A 13,873-nucleotide genomic window follows, 5' to 3' on the forward strand; every position below is an offset into this window, starting at 1 on the left:
CCTGGGAAAGCGGCCGCCTCCTTCTTTTCCCTCCTCTTCATCCGACGCCAGCCTCTTCCTTTAATCCTCCTTAATAAATATATAAATATCTATCTAACTATCTTTCTAAATCGTGGTGTTTTTTTTCCCCCTCCCTCCCTCTGGTCGAAGCGCGCGCTCCTGGCCTCCCTCACGAGTGCGGAGACGCCGCCTTCCTCCGCCGGCGCCACACAAAAACCTCGTCTGAGGGAGACGCAGGCTCCAGACCGCGCGAGTCTCAGGCGCGCGCGCGCGCGTGCGCTCTCTCTCGCTCGCTCCCTCGCTCCCGTCCCCTCACCCTCACGCGCCTGTTTCTCTTCTATCCCCTCCCCCACCTCCCCAACCACACGCGCCTGTTCCCCTCACGCGCCCCCGCCGGGCTCTCTCTCTCTCTCTCTCGCGCGCGCGCGCACACATCCCTCCCTCCCGCTACCGTCCCCGTGAGCGCGCACGTCGCTTGTGTCCGGGCGCGCTGAAGGGAGGGCGCGAGCGCTTCGGGTTTTTTTTGGCACCGGCCGGCCGGCTGCCTTCTTCCCTCTCTTTTCCCCTCACGCCCCGTCGCCGGCCCTGCTTCCTTCCTGCCTGCCTCTCGCCCGTCCGTCCGCCGCCTCGGCTGAGGGGAAACGCGAGCCCGCCTCTCCCGTCGCGGCTGCCGGAGGCCGCCCGCCCGCCTGCCTACCTACCTACCTACCTACCTACCTACCGGCGGCGGCGAGGAGGAGGAGGAGGAAGAAGTCGAAGGCAGGTGAGGGGAGCCGGGCGAGGCGACGGTGGCGCAGTCGGGCGGGGTGGGGGTGGGTTTCGTAAATGGGGGGATTTTGGGGGGCGGCGGAGAAAAGGGGAGCCCCGGTGAGGGAGGCCGTTCCTTCCCAGCCGCCCGGAGGAACCGGGATAGAAGACCGGGGAGAGAGGAGGGGGGGTCGTCTCTCTCCTTGGTGCTCATCTGAAGCCCCCACCCGCCTTCCCCATTTTATATAGGCTTTGCTGTCAGGGATGAGGAGGAGGAGGCCGCGGATGCTGGAAGGAGGCGAGCGGGCCAGCCAAGGAGGGGGGGCAGGATTGGGGAGATGATGATGATGATGATGATGATGATGATGATGATGATGATTTATTGTATTTGTATACCGCCCTTCTCCCGAGGGACTCAGGGCGGTGAACAGGGCACATATAAATAGAGAATACAAAAATTAAAAAGAATTAAATAATTGCCCAGATAAGAACAATAACAGTATAAAAACCCTGTTGCCCATGCTGCTGGGCCGGGGAAGGCCCCCCCCAATCTCTTAGTCTGTCTCTTGAGATGTTGGGGTGGGCTGCTCCAAAGGTATAGTTGGGTTTTGCAAGCAGGAGATCTTCTCTGCTTCTTGGTGGGAAGCTGGGCCAGCAGCCCTTTGCGGACAGGAGCATCCTTTGGGCCTCTCCTGCTGGGATTTAAATTTTTTTTAATTTTAAAAAAAATCTCCTTTCTGGTGGGAATAGATACAAGCTGGGGGGGAGGGGGGAGTAAAACACCCACCCACCCCTAAATTGCATACAGTGCTGGGCTTGCATTTTTTTTTCTAATTTGGGAGGGGTGGGGAGGGAAGAATCCTCCCCGCCGGTGAGGCTTCCGAAATCCCTTGCCTTTCGAAATCCCTTGCCTTTCGTTTGATTTTTTTTGGGGGGGGGGGAAGAGGGTCCTTGAACAGCAGTTTGGCTTTATGGATTGGAGGAGGATGGTGGAGAACGAACGGAGTAGCCTTCTTCTTCGTTGGGTGCCATCCTTGGTGCTGGTGGCTGATGCAGTTTCTATAACCAGACCCCGGAGGAGAGAGGATGAAGAATCAAAGAGACGTGCGTCATTCCTACATTTTATCTGTGTCTCAGAATTACAGACTTGATGGCCCAAACCGGTCAGTTCGTTATCCCTGTTGGTGGAATTAGGGAGCTCTTTTATGGAGGGGTGGGGGGGAAAGGGAAAGCCATCCGGCTAAATGCTGGTGCTGTTGGAACACAGCAGGGACTTGCATCAACTTTTATGCCTTGCACGCCTGGTTATCTAGCAAAGCATCGGTTTGCAATATTGCAATTAATAAATGCACTGCTAACGTTTGCTCTTCATTTCTGCCTTTTGGATAGGGTGTGGAAAAGGGAGGGGGGGAAGTGAACAAAATCAGCACATCCCTTTGGACCGGTAGGAGATAAAATTTGCTTTTATCAGTTCAAGCTGTTTTATTGCTGCAATTTTCTCCTTGGGATGTGTAATGGTGAGAGTGCCTTTCTGGCTGGTTACTGAAGCAAAAATTGAGTTAGATAGGTCATTCCATGAGCTACTGCAACATCTTTAATTACTGTACAGAAAGGCATTTATTTATTTATTTGCAGACTTTATAGGCCTTTCCAATCCACTGACTCTGAGCAAATCCATAGTTGGAGTTAAATACATAACAATCAAAGGTTAAAATCAAGACCATACACTATAAAACATCAGACTCACCGGTAATCAAACGTTCCCCTGTCCAAAAAAACTAATTAAAAGTAAATGTGGAAGGATAGTCACAGCAGTCTTGCTGGATGAATTATTAGATGAATAAGACCCTTTATCTGGGGGTATCCTATTCCAGATTGGGGAATAGCCCCAAAGAGGCCTGTTTCTGTAGTCCTTATATATGGCAATATGTGATCAAAAGGACCTTTAAAGATCTTACCCTACTTAAGGGTTGGGGGGGCAGATGTTTTTTGGAGGGAGATGGTCCCCCACAGAAATCAAAATAGAGCTGTTAGATGGTCCAGCTGCCACAATCTGGAACAGCTTCTATTGCCAATTGCCTTTCAATGACATCCAAAAATAGAGTTCATCACAGTAGGCCAATCCAGGCAAAAATTACAGAAGGTTGCAGTTGGTATCCAAGATGGAGCTCTGCAAAGGCACTCTTGACTGACTGCTGCTTAATTATCCCTCTACATTTAAAGCTGGTAGTTTGTTTGTTTTTTTGGATAGGGGAATGTTAGATTCCTTATGTATCTGGGTGTTTTATAATGTATGGTCTTGGCTTTAACCTTTGATTGTTAGGTATTTATTTTAACTTAGTTGACTAAAAGGGCCTATAAACCCTGCAAATATATAAGTGTGCTATTTAAATTCAGTTGGAGGGGGAGGTCAGAAAGGTGCTAGTAGTACTTGCAGGCTTGCTGAAAGGAGCAGGCATAGGCTCCCCTTTAAAATCTCCCTGATGAAAACTTGACTGCCTCTTGATTTCATTCCACTTGACTACAGGAGGACGAGGGCTACATACAAACTGGGTCAGTGGCCTGCCCTCCCTTTGGCAGCAGCGAAGTCTGTTGTGATTCCCAGGACTTTTGACCGAAGGCCAGGGGAACTGTTTTAACATATGGGATTAAATTGAATATTGCCAGTGGTGCATGATTCATTTATTTTACAGTTCTGCATAAAGCTAATTGAATTAGCACATCTTATTTTCTCGGTGCACGGAAAGGGAGATAAACTTCGGGAGAAAAAGAGGAGGTGAAAGAGTGTCCAGCAGATTTATGTTTCTGTCCTCTGAATTCTTCTTGCAGTCCAAGGGACTCGCAGGAGTCTTCTCCAGCACCTTAGTTCAAAGGCCTCTGGCATCTGACCATCTACAATGTAATTGTTGTTGTTAGTTGCGAAGTCGTGTCCGACCCATCGCGACCCCACGGACAACGTTCCTCCAGGCCTTCCTGTCCTCTACCATTTTCTGGAGTACATTGAAGCTCATGCCTCCTGCTTCAGTGACTCCATCTAGCCACCTCGTTCTCTGTCGTCCCCTTCTTCTATTGCCCTCCATCTTTCCCAGCATTAGGCTCTTCTCCAGTGAGTCCTTCCTTCTCATTAGATGGCCGAAGGATTTGAGTTTCAACTTCAGGATCTGGCCTTCTAAAGAGCAGCCAGGGTTAGAATGAGTCTCCACCCTCATTAATCATTTCCCCAAGCAGAGCTGAATGTTGAGAAAAAGTAGCATTCCTAACCCTCTTAATGGTGACCGGTGTTGCTTTGGTATTTTTTGTCCCGTTCCCCAATCTTTCTTTCTTTAGAGCAGGGGTGTCAAACTCCCGGCCCGCGGGCCGGATGTGTCACACAGAAGCTGTCCTCTACCCCAGCTCCGGCAAGGGGGGAAAAAGTCAAAAGTCACGCTACGTCGTGACAGGTCATGTGACACGGCAAGTTTGACACCCCTGCCTTAGAGCGGGATCTAAGTTAAGATCTAAGGAAATAAAATTGCCTTGAGTTTCGTTTCTTGCATGTGCCTCCTTCTCGGCTGTGGGTGTGGCTGCATTTATTGGTTGAGCTACTTTATGGGTTTTTTCCAATTAGCTTCAGTTCCTCGTATAACAAGGAAGCTGTTGGTAATTATGTTAAACCTTTCTTCCTTTGCTTTTTAACTTACTGCTGTCTGTCCCAAAAGGTGCTTTTTTTCAAAAGGCAACTGGACTTTATTTTTCCTGGAAGATGTTTTGCTTCTCACCTTCTTATCCAAGAAGCTTCTGGGATGAGAAATGAAACATCTTCCAGGAAAAAACAAAATCCAGTCGCCTTTTGAAGGGGGGGGGAAGCACCTTTGGAACAGCCATGACCTGGATGACTGAGAATCTCCATAGACCAGGGGTAGGCAACCCTGGCTCTTTTAGGACTCGTGGACTTCAACTCCCAGAATTCCTGAGCCAGCATGGGGGAACTATGGCTCCTTCATGACTCGTGGACTTCAACTCCCAGAATTCCTAAGCCAGCATGGGGGAAGTATGGCCCCTTTGTGGCTTGTGGACTTCAACTCCCAGAATTCCTGAGCCAGCATGGGGGAACTATGGCCCCTTCATGACTCGTGGACTTCAACTCCCAGAATTCCTAAGCCAGCATGGGGGAAGTATGGCCCCTTTGTGGCTTGTGGACTTCAACTCCCAGAATTCCTGAGCCAGCATGGGGGAACTATGGCCCCTTCATGACTCGTGGACTTCAACTCCCAGAATTCCTAAGCCAGCATGGGGGAAGTATGGCCCCTTTGTGGCTTGTGGACTTCAACTCCCAGAATTCCTGAGCCAGCATGGGGGAACTATGGCCCCTTCATGACTCGTGGACTTCAACTCCCAGAATTCCTAAGCCAGCATGGGGGAAGTATGGCCCCTTTGTGGCTTGTGGACTTCAACTCCCAGAATTCCTGAGCCAGCATGGCTCAGCTTGGAAACCTCTCCCTTTTCCCTCAGCATGGCTGGCTCAGGAATTCTGGGAGTTGAAGTCCACGAGTCCTAAAAAGAGCCAAGGTGGCCTACCCCTGCCATAGACATTATTTCTGTCTGGTGACATGGAATCCATGACACTTTTCTTAATGGAAACTGTAGCAGTACGTCTGTTGATGCCCATTACCATAAGAATGACAATATTAAAACATTGGCTTCGCTCAGCGGAGCCTTGGGGTGGATGTACACGTTTAATAAATAAGTAAAAATGTTAATCATCTTTCCTCATTGGGTCAAGAATCTCTCTCAGTACAGATGGTCCTTAACTTAATGGGACCAGAATATTTTGTTCCTAAGCGCAAGGCGAGTGTTGAGTGAGTTGTGCCGAATTTTATGACCTTTTTTTGCCATGGTGGTTAAGTGAATCACATAGTCATTAAGTGAATCCCCATTGACTTTGATCATCAGAATCCAAGTGGGAAGGTCGCAAATGGCGATGACACGACCTCAGGATGCTGCAACCATCGTAAATACTTGCTGGTTGCCAAGTGCCTGAATTTGGATCACATGACCGTGGGGAGGCTGCAGGAGTTGTAAGTCCATGGACTGGTTGTAACTCACTTTTTCAATGCCATTGTAACTGGTCACTAAACAGGTGGCTATAAGGTGAGGACTACCTGCATTTCCTATAAGCAGAGTAAAGAAAAATATTAAAGGCTATAGAAGATTTATAATACGATACTTGTTATGAATCAGTTACATTTTCAAGTCCATTCTCACACTTCAACCTCCACACAAATGTAAGTAGGACGTGGCATTTAGATTCATCGTAATTGCACACTTCTGCAGTCTAGACTTCTGACTACGCGAGAAGGATGTACAGTGTGTTGTGAGAATTCATTATTTTAGTTTGTCATAGAAACCCTCTATCACAGGAAGCCATAAAATGATTTGTTTGGGCATAGAGCAGATGGTATGAATTTGTCTGTGCTGTATTTCAACACCCTTGAATTGAATGATAGAAGTCTTGCTTATTTTGGGTATGTTGTTTGGATATTTAGAACCTGAACAAAATTGTTACTGGGGTGAGTTTGCCTTTGCCATGAATTTGCTCAAGGGTTTCTTACAACAAGGCTTTTCAACCAGTGGTACGGGTACCACCTGTGATACATTGGCACCTGGCAGGTGGTATGCGAGCATCCTAGGAAAGTGGTAGCGGGGGAGGGGAATGAGCTGAACCGGTGGCAGCACCGCACAAGCCTGAGCGAGAGAGAGACAGCTGGAGCTGCAGGGCTGTCAGGGCTCAGCGGAAGCGCCAGGATCGGCTCCAGCTGGAGCTCGGCACTGATCCTGGTGCTTCTGCTGAGCCCAGGAGAAGCGCCGATCAACTGGAATGTTGCAGCATCTCCAGGGTCTTGTGATTTACATTCAGATGCTCGGCAACTGATTCATATTTATGACGGTCACATTGTCCCAGGGTCATGTGAAGTGACCAAAACCTGCTGCAACCACCCAGCAGAGGGGGGGGGCAATAAAAACCAAACACCCCCCCACCCCTGCACCCCACCCCCACTGCCAATCCTCAACAGAAATGCTCACAACAGTGAAAACCTCGGACAGGAGGAAGAGCGCCGCCAGGCAGGCAGGCAGGCAGGTTTGTTGCTCGGCTGTGGCTTAGGAGTCACTTTTTTCAGTGCCATTGTAACTTCGAACAGTCACTAAGCAAACTGTTGTAAGTTGAGGACTACCTGTACTTCATCACTCCTTTCCTTTTTTTTTTTTGGTCATCAAGTTTTTGACACCTTGCTAGGCGACTGGTGGTCCTCGGATGTCGCCATATCCTAAAAGTGGTACAATGGGTGAAAAGGTTGAAAAGCCCTGTCTTACAAGATTCAGTTAATGCAAGCAGCTATTCACCCAGTTGCCTCTCTCCGCTGTTGGTGGCGAAATGTCCACTTGCTGAGTGAAGCATTTTAATATATCTGTTCTTGGAGGCATCTCTGGCTGTATCCATGGAAACCTTTAACTACTTCTAGATTTCAGCTAGTGGCAAAAGTCTGAAGGAAAGCTGTAAGTTTTTTATTGCATGCAGGATGATGATCCAGCAATTCCCTTTCATACACACCCTATCGATGCTTCTCAACTTCATGCATCTCTTAAGATATGTGGACTTCAGTTCACAGAATCCTCCAGCCAGAATGCTGGCTAAGGAATTCTGGGTGTTGAAGTCCACACATGCTGGATAGGGAATTCGGGGAATTGAAGCGCATGCATCTTAAAAGTTGCTGGAGTTGAGAAACACTGCACTAGACAGTCCATTTTATGCTCGTTGGGTTTTTTTTTTAAATTCCATTTATATCCCGCCCTTCTCCGAAGACTCAGGGCGGCTTACAAGCTTAGCAGTAGCCTTCATTCTATGTATATGCCTGCTTATTAGGGCTTTCACACACACACACACACCCCAAGCGGCATTATTACAAAGTCAGCTTAATTGCCCCCACCAATCTGGGTCCTCATTTTACCTACCTTGGAAGGATGGAAGGCTGAGTCAACCTTGAGCCTGGTGGGATGCGAACCTGCACTAATTGCAGGCAGCTGGTGTTACTTAAGGAGGCATTAGCCCACTGCCCCACCAAGGCTCTTTTGTTTGTTCCAAATCTCAGGTGTGTCAGAACTGCCAAGAATTTTACAGGTAAGCAGTTCCTGCACACACTGTCCCCCAACTTGCTCTCTTGGAACTCCTACTTTTGTAATTCCAAGTGAAAGAGCAAGTTATCCAACATAGTGAGCCTTGGTGGAGCAGTGGGCTAATGCCTCCTTAAGTAACACCAGCTGCCTACAATTAGTGCAGGTTCGAGTCCCACCAGGCTCAAGGTTGACTCAGCCTTCCATCCTTCCGAGGTAGGTAAAATGAGGACCCAGATTGTTGGGGGCAATTAAGCTGACTTTGTAATAATGCCGCTTGGGGGGAAGGCGAAAGCCCTAATAAGCAGGCATATACATAGAATGAAGGCTACTGCTAAGCTTGTAAGCCACCCTGAGTCTTCGGAGAAGGGCGGGATATAAATGGAATTAAAATAAAAATAAAAATAAAAAATCTCTAGAAAGCAGCATCAAACCTTGTTGAGTAACAATTGAGTGTATAAATGTTAAATGTTTTTGTTTTGAGGGCAGAAGTGAAGTGAGAGCTTGAGGGAGGGGGGGGCTTATCAGCACATTTTATTTGGCAGCTGTGTGGGTCAAGTGTACCCACACCGAAGTTTTATTTGATGGTCCTGTTGGCTGGATATACCGAGCCCTGATCCAATTTACTTAGGAAGCAAGCAGTTCAGCTTCCAAATGAAAATAGATGAATGTGGTCTATTAAATTACTTAATTTGTAAAGTTCATCTTCCTGCCGTTTTTAAAGGTGGCTTTGTGTTTGTGCTTTCTACGTGCTCTCTTAGGCCAAACTAAAATGTGGCCTTTTCAGGCTGAGAATCACGTCGTTATAAATAATAGCAGTGATTGTTTAAAAAAAAAAAAAGACCTTTGCCACGGCCAGTGGAGCTGTCCAGCATATAATACTGAAATGAATACCTGAGTTTCTTTCTTAGATTCTTTGGTTTGGTTGAGTGTCTTCTGAGTTGAGCTGAATACAGGTAGTCCTCAACTTACAACCAGTCATTTGGTGACTGTTCATAAGTTTCAGTGGCACTGAAAAAAAAGGGCTTTCTGAGCGTTTTTCACACTGATGACTGTTGTAGCATCCCCACGGTTATGTGACCAAATTTTGGGCATTTGGTAACTGGTTCCTATTTAGTGTCCCAGGGTCTTTTACTTTACTTTTTACTTTTTTACTTTTATTAAATTTGTATACCGCCCTTCTCCCGAAGGACTCAGGGCGGTTAACAGGGCATATATAAATAACAATACAAAAATTAAAAAGGAATTAAATGCCCAGTTAAAAATTACAATAACAATAAAAGCAATAAAAGACCCATTAAAAACCCTAATGTTCCCCATCAGGCCAGACCAGCTAGTTCAAATAAGTGGGTCTTCAGCCCGCGCCGGAAGGAGCGAAGGTCCGATGCCATCCGGAGCTCAACCGGCAGTTGGTTCCATAATGCCGGAGCGCCCACAGAGAAGGCCCTCCCCCTGGGGGCCACCAGTCGACATTCCCTGACCGGAGGCACCCTGAGGAGGCCCTCTCTGTGGGCACGCACAGGGCGGAGGGGAGTTGACGCCGGCAGCAGGTGGTCCTCGAGGTACGCCGGACCCATGCCATGTAAGGACTTGAATATCATAACCAAAACCTTGAACCTCACCCGGAAGACAACTGGTAACCAATGTAGCTAGCGGAGCAAAGATGTAACATGGGAGTACCGGGAAACTCCCAAGACAACTCTCGCGGCCGCATTCTGTACCAGTTGGAGCCTCCGAGTGGTCTTCAAGGGAAGCCCCATGTAAAGAGCATTGCAGTAGTCCAGGCGAGAGGTCACGAGCGCATGAGTGACCGTACACAGGGCATCCCGGTCCAGATAGGGCCGCAACTGGCGCACCAGGCGAACCTGGGCGAAAGCCCCCCTAGTCACGGCCACTATATGGTCTTTTGAGACGTTCTCACCAGCAAAGTCAATGGGGAAACCAGGTTTACTTAACAAGCATAATTTAACAACAAGCACTGATTCACTTAACAGCTGTGGCAAGAGCAGTTGTAAAATGGGGCAAAACTCAGTTGACAACTATTCCACTTAGCAACAGAAATTTGGGGCTTAACTGTGGTTGTAAGACGAGGACTACCTGTATGCTTCCTGGAATGTATTAACTCTCCACCCCCACCCCCGGGCGGTGGGGAGAAAAATCAACTTTCCAGATTGTAAGAAGGAGAGAAAGTAGAAGAGGTGTGAGTCAACTTTTTCATGCTTGATGTACTACATTTTCTTCTTTTCTTTTTGTCCTCCTCTACTTTTTTGTCCTGTAGGAGTTCAGTGGGATAAATACACATCTGGAAAAAAAATAAAGGCTGGAAGAAAGAGAAAATATTAAACATCTGTTTTAGAGTTACTACTTTGCTGAGGGGAAAGGGCTATTGAGAAGGAGCTACAGATGTTTGTGCGTTATTGTGTAGTTTTACCTTAAAGGCCTTTTATTAGGGGCTGGAGCAGGCTCTTGAAAATGCTCCCATGGTCTAATGCAGGAGTTCCCAAATGGGGGTGCTCGCACCCGCTGGGGCTGTGAGACGATATTCCAGGGGGCACGAAAACTTGGGTTTCGGAGTTTCATAATTATAGTGTATATGCATAACCAGGTATCACTTTTGTAAGGGGTGAGAGAGTATATCAGAAGCATTCTAGGAGTACGGAGTAGAGAAAAGGTTGGGAGCCTCTGGTTTAATGTTTATGGAAAAAATATATGGAAATAAATAATTCACATACCACATAATTTAAAGCGACTGGCAATTCTGAGAGCTTTTGGGTCTTAATACTGGTGCTAACGTTAGCCTGTTAGCTTTGCAGACACCAAACTTTTTTTTTCTCTGTAGAATGCTTTACAACATTAAGTAGTTTTTTTTAGAAAAATTGAAAATCTGAGGGCCAATGTTTATTTTTGTATTTTTTAAAATTTATTTTAATTAGCCCAGATCACCTTGTAGGAGAGATGGGTGGCCTAAAAATTTTAAAAAATAAAATAAGGCTTCCCCCCCCCCATGAACAAAAAGTTGGAGTATGCATTTGGTAGTTAATTAACCATGTAATGTTTCTTTCTATTCAGTTTCAATTTCCATGAGTTTGAGGATTTAGTATGTTAAAATATGGAAACGTGCCCTGTTCCTTTCTTCGTCATCTTCACGTGAAAGAAAGCAGTGTGTGGATTATTTTATCCTCATTCAGAATTGGCAAATGAGGTATAATCCATAGATCCATGATGCAATGCCGCTTTTTGTGTCGTGCGTTGCACTCACCTTAAGATCTTAACCGGTCTCTTAGTTGATAAGGAAGCCTGCAAAGCCTTCCATAGCACAGAACGTGGTCATAGGAACTCTGGTGACCCAGCGGTTAGAATACAGTATTGCAGGCTGACTCTGCTCACTGTCAGGAGTTCGATCCTCACCAGCTGAAGGTCGACTCAGCCTTCCATCCTTCTGAGGTCAGTAAAATGGGGACCCGGATTGTTGGGGGGCCATAGGCTGGCTCTGTAAGCCGCTCAGAGATGGCTGTGAAGTGGTATATAAGTCTTGAGTGCTATTGCTGTCGTTTGCTGTCCATCTTCTCAGCTTTATCTACCCATGCCCTCAGGTGCAGCAGAAGAAGCTTGCGTCCAGTAGGAAATGTTATACGGTGGGATCTAGAAAGAGGGCTTCTTCTGCGGCTGCACATTAATAATAATAATAATAATAATAATAATAATAAGAAGAAGAAGAAGAAGAAGAAGAAGAAGAAGAAGAAGAAGTTGGAAGGGACCTTGGAGGTCATCTAGTCCAACCCCCTGCTAAGGCAGGAAAACTTATACCATTTCAGACAAGTGGCTGGCCAGTCTCTTCTTAAAAACTTCCAGTGTTGGAGCATTCACCACTTCTGGAGGCAGGTCGTTCCACTGGTTAGTTGTTCTAACTGTCAGGAAGTTTCTCCTTAGTTCCAGGTTGCTTCTCTCCTTGATGAGTTTCCATCCGTTGCTTCTTGTCCTGCCTTCAGGCACTTTGGAGAATAGCTTGACTCCCTCCTCTTTGGGGCAGCCCCTGAGATATTGGAAGACTGCTATCATGTCACCCCTCACCCTTCTCTTCATTAAACTAGACATACCCAATTCCAGCAACCGTTCCTTATATGTTTTAGCCTCCAGTCCCCCAATCATCTTTGTTGCTCTTCTCTGTACTCTTTCTAGAGTCTCGACATCTTATCCTATGGAACTTCCTTTCCCTTACGTCAGGCTGGGCCCGACCCCGATAGTCTTCTGGAAAGGCTTGGAAGACCTACCTGGCTTTGCCACCTGGCCTCGGGGATCAGAGGGTGGCGTAGATCCCATAAAACAGCTGTATTGCTCTTGAATGGCTGTGCTCCCCTGGTGATTGCACTGCGTAACCTTTCATCGTTGACTTGTTTTTAATGTTTGCACTGCTTGCACGCCCGTTTTGTTCTTTTGTTTTGGCACCGTTTATATTTTAATCCAGAGACATGGAGGTGAGGCGGGCGGAGATATAAATTGGATAAATAAATGGAGAGTTAGACAGAGAGACAGAAACACAGAAGGATTGCAGGCTTGTGATATTTCTACATCGTGGAAGAAAATTGCATCCCTCCAGTGGGGGATGTAGCATAAATTTGCAAATGAAAGTCTTCCCAGTTAAACTGCTCTCTTTCTGGTCCTCATTTTTTTATTTTTTTTGGACAGCAACATGCTTTCACGGCACCAAATAGAATAATTAACACAGCTAGCTTATGTAAGATGGTCCTGAATTCTAACAATAAAATCCATACAAAATACCTGGCGTAGTTTCTTTAGTTTATTGACTACCACAGACTTCTAAAAAACACATATGCTGAAAACAGATTGTCCATAAATATAGAATTAAGGAACACCCAGATGCCCGTGGTTGTATTCCAACATGGGGAATGTTTGAAACTGTTGCTGTACAATATTGATGGCACTGAACAAACAGCGAGGCAATAAAGCCGAGAACGTTATTTTGAGATTATTCCATCGAGGTGGTTCTCAGAGGAACCACTTGATACGTTTCACTGAGAGAAACAAATAGGGCCGTTTCCTTATGATAAAACACTAGTCATTTCGGGACAGAATGAAGGCATTAGTAGCATAGATGCTATAAAAGGAAGTCAAGATAGGTATAGAGCCTTGGTGGAGCAGTGGGCTAATGCCTCCTTAAGTAACACCAGCTGCCTGCAATTAGTGCAGGTTCGCATCCCACCAGGCTCAAGGTTGACTCAGCCTTCCATCCTTCCGAGGTAGGTAAAATGAGGACCCCGATTATTGGGGGCAATTAAGCTGACTTTGTAATAATGCCGCTTGGGGGGGCGAAAGCCCTAATAACCAGGCATATACATAGAATGAAGGCTACTGCTAAGCACATTGATTTGTACTTTAAATTGTAAGCCACCCTGAGTCTTCGGAGAAGGGCAGGATATAAATGGGATTTTTTAAAAAAAAGACCAAATGGGAAATCCGCTCCAGGTTTTCCAGCCAGCCCGCCCAGTTCCTGAGTCAAATGTGTCCTTAGAGCTAAGCCGCTGCTCTGGCTGCTGCCTTCCCCACCTGCCTTTCAAGTTGGGATATACTACAGCTGCTCTTCAACTTTAGAAGAAAAGACGCCCAGACCCCAGCCTGTAAAAAATCACAGACTGCAGCTTCTTCTCCAATTGGTCCCGCTTTCCCTGCACAGACTAAATGGGAGATCCGCTCCAGGTTTTCCAGCCAGCCCTGTCCCTAAATTTTCAGCACCCCGTGTATAAGACGACCCCTGACTTTTGAGAAGATTTTCATGGGTTAAAAATTAGTCTTATAGGCCGGAAACTACGGTAGGTAAAATGAGGACCCAGATTGTTGGGGGCAATTAAGCTGACTTTGTAATAATGCCGCTTGGGGTGTGTGTGAAAGCCCTAATAAGCAGGCATATACATAGAATGAAGGCTACTGCTAAGCTTGTAAGCCGCCCTGAGTCTTCGGA

At 46.7% G+C, this 13,873-nt stretch overlaps 1 protein-coding gene across 2 annotated transcripts in view; it reads left to right on the top strand.

The window, feature by feature from the left end:
- The first annotated feature begins 369 nt into the window (after positions 1–369).
- DNAJC5 (DnaJ heat shock protein family (Hsp40) member C5) overlaps positions 370–13,873 on the top strand; it is a 70,656-nt gene continuing 57,152 nt past the window's right edge. Inside the window, exon 1 of one of the 2 annotated variants that reach the window (XM_083361003.1) lies at positions 370–763. The gene's annotated coding sequence lies outside the window, so the exon portion shown is untranslated. The remainder of the gene's footprint in view (positions 764–13,873) is intronic. The other variant, XM_083361004.1, reaches the window with a different exon arrangement.

Source organism: Vipera ursinii (genome assembly GCF_947247035.1).
Source record: "Vipera ursinii genome assembly, chromosome: 3".
Lineage (NCBI taxonomy): Eukaryota > Metazoa > Chordata > Lepidosauria > Squamata > Viperidae > Vipera > Vipera ursinii.